Source organism: Colias eurytheme, chromosome 4 (genome assembly GCF_061535395.1).
Source record: "Colias eurytheme isolate Ceu_HAF_F1 chromosome 4, ilColEury1 Martin Lab GWU primary, whole genome shotgun sequence".
NCBI classification, from domain to species: Eukaryota; Metazoa; Arthropoda; class Insecta; order Lepidoptera; family Pieridae; genus Colias; species Colias eurytheme.
In genome coordinates, this window is record NC_142983.1 from 3,210,657 (window position 1) to 3,230,903 (window position 20,247).

The 20,247-nt window shown below is 32.5% G+C and overlaps 1 protein-coding gene across 1 annotated transcript in view; it reads left to right on the top strand.

Moving 5' to 3' along the window:
• The first annotated feature begins 273 nt into the window (after positions 1-273).
• The window catches only part of LOC149908821 (uncharacterized), a 52,732-nt gene continuing 32,758 nt past the window's right edge, over positions 274-20,247 (top strand). Inside the window, exon 1 of the mRNA XM_090120424.1 lies at positions 274-391. The gene's annotated coding sequence lies outside the window, so the exon portion shown is untranslated. The remainder of the gene's footprint in view (positions 392-20,247) is intronic.

Here is a 20,247-nt window from a genome sequence, read left to right on the forward strand (position 1 = left end):
ACAAGAAATAAACGTAATGTTTACGATATTGTTATAATTTACAAATCTTACAGTTAAAATAATAAAGAGAGCAAACAATTTTCATACAACAATATAATAATTATTATTGAAAAATGCGATTATCTAATTTTTAATTAAAGTATCAGAAGACGTAAAACTTACGAAATTGGGCAAAGATTATTAAAAAGACTGTAAACGCATTCAGTAGGGTGCGGGTGCACGGTCGATGCGAGGCGCGCGGGGCGGGCTCGCCGCTCAGTACATCCGTGGAACTCTCGCAAAGCGCTCGTTCCAAGCCTTCCCGAGCCGTGTAGTATGTAGCATCGCTTGCTCTACAGGTGCCGGTTCTGTATATCGCATGATATATGACAGTGATTACGTCGGTGGCACGGTAGGAAACGTTTAATTAACTTTATGTATTGTTTTGTAAATTTAGCCGTTTGTCATTTTTTATTGTTTGTTGTTGTGTGTTATTTAGTTTTGAATTGCGCTGTTAACTTTGCTTAATTAATTTTCGAGTAACGTAGCGAAAAAGTTTTCGAAAACTTTATTTCGTAAGGGCGAAAATCGCGTGTGCGCGTACTGCGCATGATCTGCGCAAGAGGAACTTTATCTTTCAAGGTACATATGTTACCTATACCTTATACAAGATTGAACTAAAATTTCCTGTGACCTAAATTTTATTTTGCGAAGCGGAGCAACTAGGAGGCGTCATATATCACAAGTAGAGGCAAAGTTTCAATGAGTTTGCGGCATATCTCGATATTTTGATATTGAAAATTGGGCGGAGTGTTTTACTGTTACGGTGTACCTCCTTATGAAGATTTATGGGCTTTCGCATTTAGGGGCGAATCGAGAACTTTCTCTTTGATGCTCAAATATAGGTACCGAATATTATCTGTAGGCCTTTTCGAAATTGAGGGATTTTACTATTTTTTGTTCATTTCGATTTAAGTTTTGGAGGAAATTGATTAGGCTTATTCATGTCTCAATATTATTCGTTTGAAATTGTAAAGCCCATAATTAATTACTATTGTATAAGATAGCCGTGTGTTATAAAACCGATTATCACATTCGTGTTTCAAAAGATTACATCAATCCTTTTGTGAGGTACAGGCAAAACAAAGGCATTATCAGCTGCTTCTAAAAGTAGTTCAATTTTAATGTTTACATCTATTACACCACCTTAATGTCAGAGAGGTACAGATAGACAGATATTGTCAATACAAATGCTTATCAAGAAACCCATATAATTAAAATAATGATTGACAATGATCTGTTCCTTACTTCTTTTGACCAACTTATGTAACGGCCTGCACTTTGTGTGATAATTTAATTCCCTTAGAAGTCATAACGAATTATTTTATTGTAAATGAATCTAACCATTTTAAACTCAGAACCGTGATGATCTGTTTTATACAGCTGCCTGTAAACTTCTGAACGATTATCGAAGAACGATTATAATAAAATTATATAAAAGATTTCGTAACAATCTTAAAATAGCTTAGTGCTTAAGCTGTGAATTTGCAGTCTGACCCAATTAAAGAGCCAAAATTGATTTAATAACGGGTCCACCCCGTTGCTTTCGTGATCGGCATTTAGGTCAGGTTTTAGCAAAATTTATATTTAATAAATTCTAATAATTTCCCTTCATATTATATTGTAAAGGTATCTGGGCGTTACTGCTTCCTTCCATTTCTTTTAGGGAAGATTTTTCAATCTTGTATTAAACAACTATTTATAAATGCCCTAATTGCCTCTGACATGTCTCTTGACATTTCATAGGTAGTATTTTTTATTATTATGTAATAGGTACTTCACGAATAGGTTTACCAAGGATTGAAAAATCAGCCTTAATGCCTAACCCAATCGTACGCCTTTCGTCTTGAATTAGAACTTTATCGTTTTTCTCTTAGTACCCAGTCATTAGGGACCTTTTACGAAACAAGGCCAGGCGTTACATTTCTCACAATTAATGTCCTTTGTACGCAAGTTTCCTTTGACCAGATTGAGATTTCATGTATATCTCCGAGGATAAAACCCGGGATTTCTGTTGTGCCCTATCAGGTATATTTTCTTATTTATTTACAAATGTTTAGAGCTATATAATATATTTAAAGATATAGCTTTTCTATAGGCGGGCGGGTCACGACGTCCGAATAAAGTAAGAATGCTTAACAATCGGAAAGACCTGCATGAGTACTCGTAAATAACTGTAGACTTTATAAATTCAGGTTGTATACCAACCTATAATAATTTGTCCCACACAATCATTTACAAAATTACTGTCTTGTTGTTGTAGCAGCAAAAACCCGCAATGTTCCCGTTCCCGTGGGATTTCCAGGATAAAACCTAGCCTATGTGTTAATTCAAGTTACCCTCTATATGTGTGCTAAATTTCATTGAAATCGGTCCAATAGTTTATGCGTGAAAATCATACATACATATATGTATGTATGTATGGTTTATTATGTATGTACATAATTACAAACCTTTCCTAATTATAATATTAGTATAGATATGTTAATCATTTACATCTTTTCTAGTCCTCATCTGATTCATATTATTTTCTAATAAGTAAGTCTACATTCCGTAGAGGAACTCTACATACATGAATACCTAAATACTTACCTACAACAAAGTTATGTTTCCTATCTACTATATTATATTCCTATATATTATATTATTGCTTTTATTTTATTTATTATTTTATATTTTTTTTGTCATAATATGTACACTGCCACTGTCAGGATGTCAATGTGGTGTCCACTGAAAATCAGTGGAGAATCTAAGTGTCTTGTCCTTAGATTCTCAAACCACTGAGTGGATATTATCCATTTTGTGCCGTTGTAACTAGTTATAAGTTAATTTTATTTTATTTTTTTTTTATGTATTAATGTGCATCGGTACAAATAAATGTATTTTCTTTCTTTCTTTTTCTTTCTTTCTTTCTTTCTTTCTTTCAAAGTCCGAAGCAATGTCTGCATAAAAAGACTGATGAAAGCCTTGTAACTTCTTTTATATCAGCTATAGTTTTCGTAACTGAATAAAACAATTCTTCAAATTTCAATAAATAGCTCATTATGGTTGATTTTCGTGCAATACCTTTTATATTGAGTTCCATTCGTGTTATCATTAATTTCACTATCATTTAATTTATCTGAGTAGATAAATTAACGTGATTACTTCGTTTAAATTAATGGATTTAAGCGCTGTGCCGGAGAGTGGTTTTGTTAAGTATTGGAATATTTCAAGCACGTTTGCTATGTTTGGAAATGCTCAGAATAGTCATATTTTGTTGCAGATTTTCCCCAAATAGATTGGTATTTGTGGTGAGGTTAAAAAATACCATACAATTTATTATTGTTTAAATTAGAACTATATTATGTTATTGATAGAGTCAACAAAAATAATATGTAATGCCATGCCATGGACTGGAATGCATTCATATTTAATGTATCCGATCTCCGTAGACATCTGTGTAAGAGTGTGTGTGCCGAGCACACGTGTCAGAAGTGAAACTTCTTTGACAAGATTCTAAAATACCTACCAAAATCGCCGCCTTACTCCATGACGTGACGGTATTGCCATGATGCGACCTTGTAATTTTATTTTCAGCGTGACTAGTGAAGTTTCACTTCCCAAATAATAATAAAAATAATGCTAAAAACTTGAAGTATAGCTCTTATCCACCGACCATGTACTCCAGAATACCGAAGTCCTGTGTCACCGCAACATCGCTAGTGTGTCCCAAACCTATCATTGGACATTGTTTCCTACCAATTATTCAGTAATAATGTAGTTACATGCTTGTGGATGTAATTCTATCATTGATTAAACTATAGTATGATCAAATCGACTTAATATAGTATTTTCTCAATTGATAGTATGATAAAGTCGACTTATTATAATATTATTCTAAATATTTATATACGGTAGGTAACTATATTTTTTTAGATAACAATATGTCACTCCGCTCCGCTCGGGCTGACCCGAAAAAATAAAAATACAATAGAGATATGTTATTCAAAAACAATTTAGCTTTTGATTGATTATTATATTAATATTTTTTAAATAGTAGTTATGAAGTTATTCGTAAGAAATATGCAAAGTTTTTATTTATTTACAAAATATATTCTATCGTTTTTTAAAATACTTTGTCCTATTGTTCATTTATTTGTCAACAAGAACAAAAATTTGCTGATAAATTACTCAGTTGATATTTGATTCGTTTAACAGTAAGTAAAGTTAAACATAAATTGTAAATCCATACTAATATTATAAATGCGAAAGTAACTCTGTCTGTCTGTCTGTTACTCGATCACGCCTAAACTACTAAACCAATTTGCATGAAATTTGGTATGGAGATATTTTGATACCCGAGAAGGACATAGGCTACCTTTTATTGCGAAATATGTACCACGGGCGAAGCCGGGGCGGACCTCTATTAGGCTATAATACTATATTATCCCGCGCTAAATAAATACGTCCATTTCACACCATGACTGATCCAAAACAAGCAAACTTTGTATTGGTAATTGGATCATTGATAAACATTCATACCTTTATGGACCGAATATATAAGAGATAATTTCATTAGGGTTTTTTTCTTTAGAATTAGTTGAAATAATACCCTCCTTACCTTATACTGGGAAGATAAAAGAAAATTTATTGTAATAAGTTCTAGAAGTTTTTAAAAAATTTAACAGAAACTTGACATTGAGAAAGGTATTAAGTATCATTATTTCAATAGTAAAGGAATGGAACTGGTAAGGTTCGTATTATGCAATCTCCTTTGAAAGAGAAAACCGGTGCTATTTGATATTATCTACCTTATTGAAATCAACTAGTTGAATCAATCCGAGCTATCCTCTCCTTAGGGTATTAAGTTTAAGAGCTAACTTTATTTATCACTAGCGGTCCGCCCCGGCTTCGCCCGTGGTACATAATTATTTCGCAATAAAAGCCTATGTTCTTTCTCAGGGTCTAAAGATTATCAGTGCCAAATTTCATCAAAATCGGTCCAGTAGTTTATGCGTGAAAACCATACATACATACATACATACAAACTTTTCCTCTTTATAATATTAGTATAGATAACTATGTATTCTCATCTTATATATAAAATTATTGTATGGTCACCGATCCTTGATAAGTGTACAAAGATTGAATTAAATCTGTCTGTTTAAAGGATCAAAATCGACTTTAAAGGAGTCGGTTACAAACATAAAAGAGTACAAACATTCAAACATTCAGGAGAAGCCAATATAAGTATAGTAATAGTGTTAATTGATAAGATTATAATATATTAGTATTTCGTTATAAATTCAAAATATAAAATGAACTTATACTGCCAATCTTATTATTCTCCGAAAATATCATGCAAACCAAGAATTTGGTATGTATTGAATAATTATGTAACGAAATAAGAAAAACCAGAGGAGTATGTACCCTTTTATCCGCTTAAATTTACATAATATGTATGTACACGCTGGTATACTATTTGAATATTTTGCTTGTGGACCGCAAAAGTTTCGCTTTCAAAGAAAATTATGTGCACGATGTTATTTTTATGAAATATGGTGTATAACAATTTATTATTTATCATAGACAAATATTCTTATATATCATTACTCTATGCTACGTATATTTTGCATATTTAATGTGTGTAAAACGTGTGTTATATACATATAACACGCATTATTTATAAGAAGATGCATAAGGCCACCCAGTAAGGACTTGTACCCAGTAACGATTGCGACATCGCGCACACCCACAGTATTACCATCCTACAGTATGGCGACGAATGTACTTGTGCAGAGAAACGGAGGGGAACTGGCGGGGGGTCGGGCGACGCGGGCCGCTTAATGCAATCACGCTGAGTTTGCATTAACTACCGCGAAAGGACGACGCAGTCGTATTTTTTGTGTAATAATTTTATTATACATAGGTACTTACATATTCTATTATGACGCGCAAAAACTGTTCCGTTTACGGATGTAAATCTACATTGAAATCCCAGAAGGAAACAATATTTCAGAAAGATTGTATTAATTGTATCTGTTGAATTAAAATCAAAGCTATGTATATGTTGTCCTCATTATTTTCTAATCAGATTGTACATCCCAATGCGAATGCATTACTTAGTTAAATGGTATAATATACAATTAAGAACATCCAAAAATAAAGTGTCCACGTAAATAATATTTAGCAGTGCAATATCTGTAATTATATATTTATGAACAAATAATTACATCAGATTTAATAATCGCAATTATTTTGAATGTACATATGAATAAATGATTTCATCATAATATTAATAATCAAAATTGTTTTATTTCCCATTTGTTGCAACCCTAGCGTATTTTCGTGTGGCAGCGTAAGTACCTACGCTGGCGGCGGCATCGCGCGACATCAAAGGCGATTCCTTACTGTAGGAAATAATATTGTAATACTGTGCGCACACCTGCGATTCAAGAAAGTATAACGGCAATCACCACCACCGCGACGCTGCCCCGCCGAAGTCGATGGACACTCTTGGTTCCAACATTGAACCGGAGGGACGTAGTTTAAGTTAGATATAATTTAAAATGTAATTTTTTTATTACAATAAATTATTATTAAGTAAATTTCGTTTTTTTGCGCCTTCGCGGGTCGGTCAATATAATTCGTGCAATATAAATCCAAGTGACAGATTATAATCTGTATACAAACATAAACATTATGATTTTTAATAAATATATTTTCATATTTTTTTTCATTTTCATAATTTCTTAAATTACATTTAGGTATATTTCCAACCAACACACTTAGTAATAAATAATATTTAAATCTAACAATAATCAAATACCTGTCTTTTAACATTATATTATATCAGTCTCTTTTATATCTATTTTGAAATATTCTCTCCGTATATCGTTATTTGTAGATCTCTTCGTACATATTTGTCGAATAAACGTTTCATCGTAAATGCAAATCCAGATGGGAGTCGTTAGAGTGAAGAGGTCGAATTTATACCACCTGGGTGATCCTGGCTTATGTAATAAAATAAATTATTCTATAAATCGTCATCCCATTTTTCAAAATGTTAACTACCCAAATAAATATAATACTTTACTTACTTATTAGTTATCTATATGTACATATTAAAATGTGTATGTATTGTATGTCGCTTAATTCTACTCACTATGCTTTATTGCACGCCTCATAAGCGAAGCGTTGAGGTGGGTACTACTGTCACTTCGCGCAAAACATCTGATTTTTCAAACTTAAAATGTCTTTATGTATCATACATTGCACTTGTAAGATAATACATACACACACATATTAAGAAAAAATACTATTTTTAACGTTCATGATATTTTTGATGTCATTTTTGTTATTTAAACTAGTTAAAAAACAGTTTAAAAAAGTTCTGTCTTGGACGTCCGTGTGTCTGTATGTGCGGATCCTTTTTCTTGTTAACACGATAGCGACCGAAATACTTTACTAATCGAGTCTTTTTTTTTCTCTTACGCTTGAGTATGCTCAGGAATAGAACCCTTTCATTTTTCAGGGTCTGATTCGATGTGGTTTAATTGTTATTAAATAAACAAAAATAATAATTAATAAATATTTATTAAATTAAAAAAAAAATTATGAGGCGTGCACTTTTGGATTTTCCAAATTATTTTCTCTTACGCTTGAGTATGCTCAGGAATAGAACCCTTTCATTTTTCAGGGTCTGATTCGATGTGGTTTAATTGTTATTAAATAAACAAAAATAATAATTATTAAAAAAAATATGAGGCGTGCACTTTTGGATTTTCCAAATTATTTGATCATACTGTGATGATCTACAATAAAGTGTTGTGACCAAGAAGATTTCTGAGTTTGTACGACCAACTTCACAGGGTACCACAGTCAAAGCTGGGGTGCACAGCTAGTCAACTCATAATTAATAACAACTTGCTACCATACCTCACACTTGAAGTGTAAACGATCTACAGTGCTACGACAATAGCGGTTACGGCGTAGCAACACGTAGTGCTGATATGCACGCATACGTCGCGGTCGAAGTTAAAAATATATATTACTAGCGGTCCGCCCCAGCTTCGCCCGTGATACATATGAAAAATAGATGTTGGCCGATTCTCACCCGATACTCACTTACCCGATATGCACAGAAAATTTCATGAGAATCGGTCCACCCGTTTCGGAGGAGTATGCAGACTAACATTGTGACACGAGAATTTTATATATAAGACTAGCGGCCCGCCCCGGCTTCGCCCGTGGTACATATGAAAAATAGATGTTGGCCGATTCTCAGACTTACCCGATATGCACAGAAAATTTCATGAGAATCGGTCCACCCGTTTCGGAGGAGTATGCAGACTAACATTGTGACACGAGAATTTTATATATAAGATGAGGATGTTTGATAGCCATGGAACTGAACTGTAAAAAAAATAGTTTATTTCGTTTCTAAATTTTACACAATATGGAGTAGTATTGTATAATATATTTTAACTGTATACTTAATATTATATTTTTCATTATAATTTTAATTTGATGAAATTGTAAACGCTAACTGGCCGCAGTACCCATAACCTATATTAAACAAGCAGATAGTTATGTAAAAGTTGATCATCCTGCCTTCATAATATTGTTATCACTCTCATTTATTTTAATGTCAAATTTTCCGTCTATAGTGCATAATTGTTATGGTGGCAGTACACATTGGGCCAACGTGTTGGGCCAACGGGTTGGGCCAACGTGTAGAGAGCTACTTGGCGGTATGTTGGCTTCATTAGCCTAGTTGGCGCCAATATTGGCAGGCCAACCGAATGTTGTCGGTTTTTTGTGCACACATCAAAGGATCTTGGCGCGCTCCACAAACAGCGTTCACACGTTGGTGTCTTGTTCAGTTTGTTGTTACTCGTCAGCGGAGACAGTATCGTTGCGCGTCAATGAAATTTACGTTTAACCATGTTCCGATAGCGATGGCGGCGCCGAGGTTTTACAATTCGTAGATTTGTATCGACATGAAGGAATAATTTGGAATCCACGGCATGAACTACACAAAAATAAAACCATATGACTCAATAAATTAGATGTTCTATTTTCTATTTATTATATTATTCTAGATGTTTTTCTTATCTAACTTTCATACAATGCGATAAAAAAATGAATATATTTATAAAATGAGTAAAATAGTATTAAAAAGTTACTTGTTCTTAAAAATTAAATAACAATATACAATGAGCATTATTTTGATCAAATTGTGCTTTATTACATAAATAATATTATCATTTAATAAAATAATATCTAAAATCTAATCTTTAAAGTTTCGTTTTATAGGTAAGTAGTTAAAATTAAATTAAATGTAAAATGTACACATTTTAAACATTTGAAAAAATCTAAACATAATAATGTTTTATTTATACAGTTATAAAAAAAGGACAATAGAGATTGGAAAATGGTATCATCGCAGACGGCAGAGTACACTCATTGTTATTGATGCACATGTACGTAATAATTAAACGCACTGTATTATGTATATAATTAAATTGCCGCGGCTGCAAGAACTTCTACGGACTACGTCCATCCTTGAAGCGCCAATGCAGAATGATCTGTACGCCAATGTGTGAACAGGAATCTTGATATTCTTCATTTTTTCCCAACACGTTGGCCCAACGCCTTGGCCCCATGTGTACTGCCGCTATTAGAGCCATGTTTTAAAAATCTAAATTTATGGATAAATACGTAGGTGAATATTGTATACTTAAATGTTACTTTATTTTACAAAAAATCTCTCTTATCCCTAGAAGAAGTTACTCGACAAACAAGCCATGAAATAAGATTAAACGCAATAGTGCACTATTGATTGCACCAAAGAAAACACTCCTATATAAAACCACGTAGACGACTCGACTGTTGCAACAAAGTATTAGTCTAGCGACAATGTTATTATGTTTTTTCGCAAACACAACACGTACGATGTACTACAGACTTCTTCACCTGACGTATTTACAAAGAGCGTCCTTTTTGTTCCCCCATTAGGAATGGCACTTGGATAAAACGGGAATATAAAGGATGCTTACACTATTGTTTTAGTTGTACCCAAACTTGGCATAGATATATAGGCTGTATTAAAGGTATTAATAGATATAACATTTATATTAGGGAACGCATCACAAAGGAAATTTACATAATAGAAACAAGACAAAATTGAATACAAGTATTAAAAGATCTTGAGATATAGATATGTTATAAAAGTTATGTCATTATTATTACAATTAAAATAACAGAAGTGCATATTAGTACGAATAATAATATGTACCAAAAATTTCAACTGTTATAATGAATTGGCGATCGTATTTTAGTATAAAAGATTGATAACTAAGACTTTTATGTCAACCATCTAACTAAAAATTTATCATGCTGTTTTAAATAAATTTATACAAACAAATGTAACAATTAAACTACGATTACTTTCACAACGGAAGGACATTTCCCGGTCCTTTTGTTTCACGCCGTCATCTCAGGCTTTATAAAGCATCCTGGCTGTCACGCGTCTCAGTTCAGGCCTAAGGAACCGTGCAAATCCAACGAAAAATGTTCTAGCTATTGCACAAGTATGTTGGATGAACTTTTAAGCGCGCAAAGAGCTTGCTTTGTATCTTTGATATTATAGCGGGTTTAATGTAGAATTTTATCTTTTTGAGCTATTTATACCAAGTATTATTAATGTGCTATTTATAAATCGGTTAGATTTTATTTTGTATGGATGTACTGAAATAGAAAATAATGTTCCTTCTTACGTAAGTATTCTCTTTAAACTGTTTAAACGTTACGTTTACGCTAACGTTATCATCGCATAGTTATAATTATACCAAACGGTCGAGCCAATGTAATGAAACTATTCAATGTCAAAAGTACCGCCTGAAAGAAAATTACAAGGCAGCCTTCACAAAATTCAAACCATTGACATAAATTTAACTGCATTTTAAATAAGTCCCATAGTAAACTGTCAAATAACACAAAGTTACAACTGTACCACAAAGTTCAAATTGAAAAACGTAACACGGCTGTAAACAGGGCTATTCGAGAGGCCCTAATGACTCCCTACGCACTCCACGCCAATTTACATCCAAAGAGAATGGCTTTGGTTTTAATTCTCATTTCCTCTAGCATTCGGTTACGGTACCTTAATTATATTGTCAAGTTATTTAACGTTAGTCGAATTAACTATGAGACTTATTAGTTACTAGCTTTCCGCCCGCGGCTTCGCCCGCTTTGTCTAACGCCTAATAAATTATATACTAAAACCTTCCTCTTGAATCACTCTATCTATTAAAAAAAACCGCATCAGAATCCGTTGCGTAGTTTTAAAGATTTAAGCATACAAAGGGACATAGGGACAGAGAAAGCGACTTTGTTTTATACTATGTAGTGAAACTGTTGGTTGGTAATGTTAATGTTTAATTAGTTATGCAGTTTTCAACATGCCTAAATATTTGATTATTGAACAGCGTCAGCTAGATTCAAAAGAAATTATATTGAGGAGAGCTTTTCAAGAAATATCTATAGGTATTAGTACCTATTACCTACCGTTTTTATTATACTTACATTCGTTAACTTGGAAATGCCTTATGTTTAAAAGCAACGTTACAAAATGTATATTTATTTAATTATACGTCTTTATGAATATCTTTTCATATAATATGTATACTGAACTCGACTTAATTTACCATAGGTTATTGTATCTTATATATTTTAAACGTTTATTAATATAACATAAATGCCAAATACATAAATAGAATTGTCATTAATCGGGCGTATAAATAGAACCTCTAGCCATTTAACCGAGTGAAATGGAACCAACAATATATTTATACAATAGTCCAAAACTTCGACAAGATTTCAGTCGGATAACTCTTATTTCATTCTAATTGAATTCATTTATATCTGGAAATTATTATTCAATCAGAATCGGTAAAGTTTACCATTCAATAGCAAAGTTGGCTCAAACGTTCCTCGTTGATTTGAATAGCTTTAAGTAATATTAAAGTTGTTACAACATTTCAAAAGCACATGAATACAAATGAATACGTTCTGTTACTAGCTGAAATAATATGAATAAATTTAGTTTTACGATAGGTTTATTACACTAGCTTTCCGCCCGTGACTTGACCCGCGTCAAAGAAAAACTCGTATAATTCCCGTTCCTGTGTTATCTCCGGTATAAAACCTATCCTGTATCATTTCTCTTCTTTTAGTTCTTAACCCATTGACCACCGAGCGGCCCGATCGGGCCGAGACACAATAGATTTTCTATTGTGTGTGTGATCCGAGGACTGACGGATTAAATTATCTTTGTAGCAAATTTAATCCGAATCGGTTCAGAATTTTAGGTATGAAGAAGAAACAGACAGAGTTACTTTCAAATCTATAATATTACGAGGTACTATTATTATTCAACAATATTCCACTTGGTTATGAACGTAAAGTTATATTGAATTAATTAAAGAGTTACGATAAATGGACTTCCATAAGTCCTGTGGCCAAAGTTTAAAAACCCAGAATAATTTATTTTTCACTATCAAACCCAGTAAATGTAAAATGCTCGATTTATGCTCACAGTCTGGTGCGATAATGTTAATGACATTGCAGTTGGAATTTGTGTAAATTTAGGATTTATTTTACGAGATTTAACTATTTAGTTGATATCTTTAGATTTATAATAAGCACTTCTTTTTGTCAATTATTTTGTATAACCGTTTTATTCTAATATTAAATAGTATATTATGAGTTATGACATTAAATATACCTAATGTAGAGTTTGCTCTACCATTAGGTACTTTTTTTACTATACAATTTTATTTGAAAAAACTTAAATAGCTTTCTTTTATTATAATTATTGTTTAGCGTGTTCTACCAAATCGCAAAATCTTTAATAAGTGCTAATAAATCATGCTGTAATAAGACTTCAGTTTGTTACGTCCAGTTAAAGTACTAAATAAGTATTTAACACCTATTTAAGATGCTAATGGTAATTGGCAGTCAAATCCTAACTTATGTTTTAAAAATGAAAGTTACTCTGTCTGTCTGTGTCCTCTTCACGCCTCAACCACAGAATCGATTTGGATGAAATTAGGTACAAATAGAGTTTGAAAAAGGCATAGGATATTCAAGACAAAGTCTTCAATCTGGAAATTACACGGATACGTGAATAATGAGGGATTTCTTTTTACAACGCGAAGGGCGAAGCCACAGGATGAAAGCTAGTATACATAAAAAGATTTTAACAAAAAGCTCGAATCACATGGAAAGCTAAATGTAACTAAAAGCTCAAATCACATGGAAAGCTCAATTTAACAAAAAGCTCAAATCACATGGAAAGCTCAATTTAACAAAAAGCTCAAATCACATGGAAAGCTCAAATCACATGGAAAGCTCGATTTTACAAAAAGCTCAAATCATATGGAAAGTTAAATTTAACAAAAAGCTCAAATCACATGGAAAGCTCGATTTTACAGAAAGCTCAAATCATATGGAAAGTTAAATTTAACAAAAAGCTCAAATCACATGGAAAGCTCGATTTTACAAAAAAGCTCAAATCAAATGGAAAGCTCGATTTTACAACAAAACTCAAATCACATGGAAAGCTCGATTTTACAACAAAACTCAAATCACATGGAAAGCTCGATTTTACAAAAAAGCTCAAATCACATGGAAAGCTCGATTTTACAAAAAAGCTCAAATCACTAGGAAAGCTAGATTTTACAAAAAGCTCAAATCACATGGAAAGCTTAATTTTACAAAAAGCTCAAATCACATGGAAATCCTTATTTATCAAAAAGCTTATTCAATCACTTTTATCAATTACGTAAGATATAAATGATATATAAAGATAATTTACCCGCCAATTTTTCGTGGGTTACTCAGGTGTGCAATCCCAAAATTATCCCATTTGACCGTTTCCTGTATATAATTAACATTTCACAATTGGACCCCTTTGCGTACCATTCAAAATACTCAACATATTAAAATTTTAAGTAAAAATCTCATACAATTAGAACAATTCCGGCAACGAATTCGCTGCTATATTTAGTGCGGCTTTGACGAGAATACGTGCATAATGACGTCATTGTTAGCACTTCTGTCTTTCATTACAATGAAAGCATGACAGTTTCATTTCCGCACCTAGCCTGAGTCGCATATATCTGGTTTACCGCACCCCGTTATTTGAAATGTATCGGCGAGTGACACATTGACGTCATAGTTTACTTTAGCTAGATTTATTCAGATTCTTAGCACTTTGAAATTTACCCGGTGTAGTTTCTTCGTGATAAACGGGATGGTATAGAAACGCACCGTGTCTAATTTTCTGTTTATTTTGATTTTCGCTACTTCAATTAGCCTAACGAACTATTGAGTGATCCATCAAATCATTTAGTAGATTCGTTTAGATTTATTATATCTACAGATAAATGCATGCAATGCTTTTCATTTCAGATTGATTCAATGTAGTTTTGTCTAGATAAATATCTGAGTGTTAAGCAAATTTCATTGACTTTTTTTATTGGTATTATTAGTAATTAAATTATTGCTACAGTAAAAAAAAAACCGGCCAAGTGCGAGTCGGGCTCGCGCACAAAGGGTTCCGTAGCAGCAAATATAATAAATTACAGTTAAATCAACCTATCTCAAAAACTATAAGAGATACTTTGATCAAACCAAAAATCGTTGAAAGAGTTAATTAGCATGCATCACCTCTATTTTTTTTAGAATTTTATACCCCGTAGTTATAAAAATAGAGGGGGGGGGACATACTTTTTACGACTTTGAGAGCTGATATCTCAAAAACCGTTCACTTTAAGAAAAATGTTTTTTAGAAAACTTTATATCATTTTAAAAGACCTTTCCATTGATACCCCACACGGGTATGTACATCGAAAAAAAAAATTTCATCCCTCAGTTACATGTATGGGGGGCCCCACCCCCAATTCTTTTTTTTACTATTTAGTGTCATATTTTTGTAGCGGTTCATACAACACATATTCCCATCAAATTTCATCACTGTAGTACTTATAGTTTCCGAGTAAATCGGCTGTGACAGACGGACAGACGGACAGACGGACAGACGGACATGACGAAACTATAAGGGTTCCGTTTTTGCCATTTTGGCTACGGAACCCTAAAAAAACACTATACCTACCTATTGGCAAGTTCATTCATTTATTACTCTCAACAAATAAATGTTCTTCAAATGCTATTTCGCTAATGTCCACGTAAGCTTTCTTAATCCCAAAGCGGCTTTGAAATTGATTGCTAAAAGTATTGCACGGCGATCTCTCAACTCATCGAAGTTATATTATGAAACGATGTATGTCAAGGTAATATAAACCTATATTGTAGTATTTAATTGTACTATAAAATAATCTTGTTGAAGAAAACGCAGTTCACATTTAGCTATGAATTCAAAAAAAAATACTTGAGAGGAAAATAAGCTTTTTATAGAAAACTTGATAAAAATAGGATAACTCGATATGCCTTCTAATGGTGAGTTCAATCATCTATATTTCAAACTAAATAGTAGATAACAACTTCCTGGTGCTGTATCAAACTTTACATAATACATAACCAGCATAATACTTATTTTATTGTAAATATTATACATTTTTTGTAGCTGTTTCGTAAAAGTTTTATTCACTTAATCAAAGTTGTTGTTTACTCATTGTTTCCAGAATCTGATCAAAGATTTTTCAAGCCTAGTTAGATTAATATTATCTTCTTATAGCCTGTCTTAAGCATCTAAGACTTCATGTAAATTCCCAACTCCAATGTATAGGGTTGTAAATTACACCGTCGCGAAGGTCACAAACGTACCATAATATTGTAGCAGTCGCTCATTAATTAAGAAGATATTCTCCAGGGAAATGTTAATTATGTAACGACATGATTAAGTAAAATCTCTATTACTTTCCTTCTCTTTTAGTCGATTCATTTAGTAAATTGTCCCGACCTCTTAGTGTATAATTGTTTTCTTGAACTCTTTTGTGTATTATGGAGTTGCTAGAATTAATCCATCCATTTGCTTTGTGTTTCAGGTAGTTGTACTAGGGATACTATTTATCAGATCTGTGTCAGAACGGGGTACCACTTTAGTTGAACTCCAAAAATTCTATGATATTTTTTACGTACTCTTTTAACGCGACTGTTTAATATTAAATATTTTATTAAGTCTTACCAATATATGACGTTTAGAATATACATACATTTATACAGATTCATACAGTAAAAAGGTTCTAAAAATGTTTCCACAAGCTCGATAATACATACCATCCCGCTATTCTTAGCTTCATTATGGAATAATTTATTACATTCTAGAGGACGGATAAAAATTAAAGGTCACGATTAGACAAAAAAGTGTCAAAACAAGTAGTGTGTAAAAATAAACACGACAAAAATAACTGCCTTTTTTCCTGAAAAAATGTAACTAATCTACAGATAAGCTAGCTGAAAATGAAAAAGACCAAATCTACCTCAGATGTTCGAACCGTGAACGTGAAATGCGCCGTCAAAGAACTTTATTAGACACTTAACCCATTGACCACCGAGCGGCCCGATCGGGCCGCGACACAATAGATTTTCTATTGTGTCTGTGATCCGGGGACTGAGGGATTAATATCGTTCATCCGAAATTCACCCTTGTGTACACGATACAGGTGCTTAATTACCATGCACGAACTAAGGTAATGGATAGACAGGCGTGTTTAATGGTCTGCCGTGTGGACAAATGAGTTAGGTCGGTTATTAGTTAAAAACACTCGGCGAAGTGGCTCACTATGGGTCGTGTGATCTCGCAATTTTTCATGATACGACCTGCACTTAATCATAGATTTACCTGTGGGCTACATGGATGTAAATTTAAGGTATACGATCTCATTTTCCGGGATTTTTCAACACATTATATATGATTGTATACATAATGTTGATATTGTTGGTTTTATATTTTATTACTATAAAGCGTATCTTTATCTAGCGAATCATCTTTATCTACGATGCCTTTGCCTTTGATTTTAGATTTACATACAAGTTCTTGGAATGAAATATCATTTCATATTATAATAAATGGAGAATAAACTTTAGAATCTCATACGTATCTTGAAAATTTTATAATGTGTTTAGAAATATGCTCACAGATTCAATATGTTTGGTCGCAAATGCGTGAAGAATGGCCTTATTCATGCCCTGCTTCTTTCATGCATCTGTTGTAAGCAGGGAAATCTTGTATCATATTTTGCACTGTTTAAAATATTACTCTTAATATTACGTCGAAGATGTTTTTATTAATATTATAACTTGTCTTGTTTACAAAGGTTATATATTTGTACCAATATAGTAGATTAACACCATGAGACTTAACTAAAAAAAAATGCCAAAACCAAAAACTTTTTCAATAGTTAACTATAAAACTGTTTGAATACACAAAATAATAAATCAAATTCTCTATATTGTTGTTCATGTTAAGTATTCAAAGAAATACAACACAAATGCTCCACAAGTTGGCAATATCTTAACTTCATCTCAGCGGCTGAATACTTAAGCGCAAATGAGATTATTTCGGTAGAAGGATGCAAACATTTCTTATACGTAATATTATGTTACAAGATTAATTTATTAACATGTCTAATTAATGGAATCAGATTTATCTTGGAATATAATTATAATATTACAAGCAGGATTTAATATTATCTTAATCCAAAACAAAACGTCCAGGGTAACAGATTTTCACAGCGCTCTCTTATAAAAAATGTCCTTAGTTAATAAATATTATGAAATTTTATAACGAGAAAATATAGCGCAAGATTTATATGCTTTTATATCGTTCTAATCTCTAGGAAGCATCAATGTCATTAACTTCTAACAGTTTTGGATCCGATTATTTGCAAATACCAATAGTTCATTCTTAGATGATAAGTTATAAATTATAACATTTTTGAAGACACTTATGAAATAGACAAGACCCTTATAAAGGAAAATCTCATTAGTATATACTAGGTAATATAAAATATACTGATTACATATGATAATGATTACGAGAGTTCGACTGCTAGCTAATGTGACGTCATTTCTTTCTCATTACCATGAATTTTATTCCTTAATATGCCGACAAGCGAGGGTCGACGAATGTTATTATTTATGGAAGATACCGCTGAATACTAAGGGTTTGAGAAACGTTATATAATATGCTATTCTTATTTACTTTACTTTTCTATATGAATACAGTAAAACTACACCTAAATATCTAAAAAAAAGCTTTTAAATATACTTTTAAAAAAGGCCTTTTTATATGGAGATAATATTATGTATTTAGTCTCGCTTATTGCAGAGTTTTCTATTCTAATGTATGTCCCTATGTCTAGACTCTAGCCTTCAAGATAATTGATATTTTCGTGTGTTCAAATAAAATGTTTATTTAATTAACAAACTCAAAACAAAAGCTCAATACACGAAGGATAACCAACATCAGCCTTTGTGGAGAACATTTGCTGTTTTAATTATAATTGTTCGTTTTAGATAACGTGAACAAGTGTGACTAAAACCACGCCACAATAATTACATAATTTTAATATAAAAGGAGAATCGATTATATGTACCTATAACACGTATGAAGAACCTCAATTTTAAGAATTTTACAAACATGTCATACTATTTTTTCTTCCGCAGCTTCGCATAGTTCTTGTCGCATGTGATAGGTATAATATTATGCGAGGCTGATGCGTGGTCCCTGTGCTGAAAGCGAAGAAAAGACCCTAAAGCCTGAATGCGCGTGAAAGAACTAAACTTATAGTATCTATAATCAAAATATTTACAGAATAATCTGTAGTGTCCCAGCACATGAAATGGACGATTTCCCACTTGAAAAGGTACCACACCTCTTACAGAAAATCAGCGTGAAATAATAGCATGTCACTGAAAAAGCTGTGTTTCACGGGTTCAGTAACGTAACCTACTGAATGATCCTATCTAATATCTAAAGATAATATTATTATGAGTTATGACCAATTGAATAACCGCATATCCACCTTCCATCATTAACTAACAATGAGCTTAACGCATTGCGAAATACAAACCTAACTCGATTAGCAGTAAAGCAACAGGCGATAATGCTCTTATTGAATTTGGCTTTAAACTGAAGTCTATCTTGGAAATAATTACGCGGCAGTCTCAAGTGTTTAGCTTAACAGAAGTTAATTAGTTTCTGGAACAGATGCGACGGAGTTTCACTTACAATGTATAGAAAACCTAGCTGTGTGAAGCTTTAAATCAAGCGTGTTTTAATTAAAAGGGTTCGGTTTTTATTTTATTTAGGAACTTGTGAGGTTATATTATTATGTGGACATTAATGCATTCATCGCTCATTCGAAACGAAAGAGATAGCATTCGTTTAATAAAACTTGAATAAAATATCATTTAGAATATAATTATGGTTAGTATAAGGCATTTAATAACTAGGTAGTGAAATGGTTCGTTCTGCATTTAATTAATGGTCAATGTGCTTTAAAAACTGACGACTAGTTAAAGTACATAACACTCTAACTTTAACGTTTTCATCTAGACTTATAATTAGGAGCGCTATTGAATCGTAATAATACATACAATACTTATATATTATCATATGTATTAAATAAAACTTTTTAGTGGCTCTGAAGCAACAAACTTCCATAAATATCCATTTTCCCCACGTAGATATACAGTAAACTTTCTGACTCGATATTTCGTAGGCACTATAGTTATATGTCACGAGGAAACACTCTTTGAGGAACCATTTTGTACAGAATAGTGACACAAGTACTGAAAAGTTAAGACTGTTTGTCTTTCGCCATTTGCACTTATATGCTCTAGTCTCTATCTATGACTTCTAGTAGTAAAAATAATAAAATGAAAGTTATGCATGTCGCCGCACACAATCTCATACGAGGCATGAAGGATACTATAAAATTTAAGACTCCTTTTAAGCTCGTACAAAAGGAAGTAAAAATGTGAGGATTTATCCCGTAGTTTTATTGTCAGCGACTCAGCGGTATATCTTGAAATTCTTTTATTACGTTCAATTAATTTCAAAATAAAACTGTTAACAAAATCTTAACTATAGATATTTCTGGGAATTTATTATAAATAGCTTAAGCACCTCCATCAATTCTTAAATGTGGACGCATTTTCCGAATTTTGTTGTCCCTTCCTTTCGAATTGTGT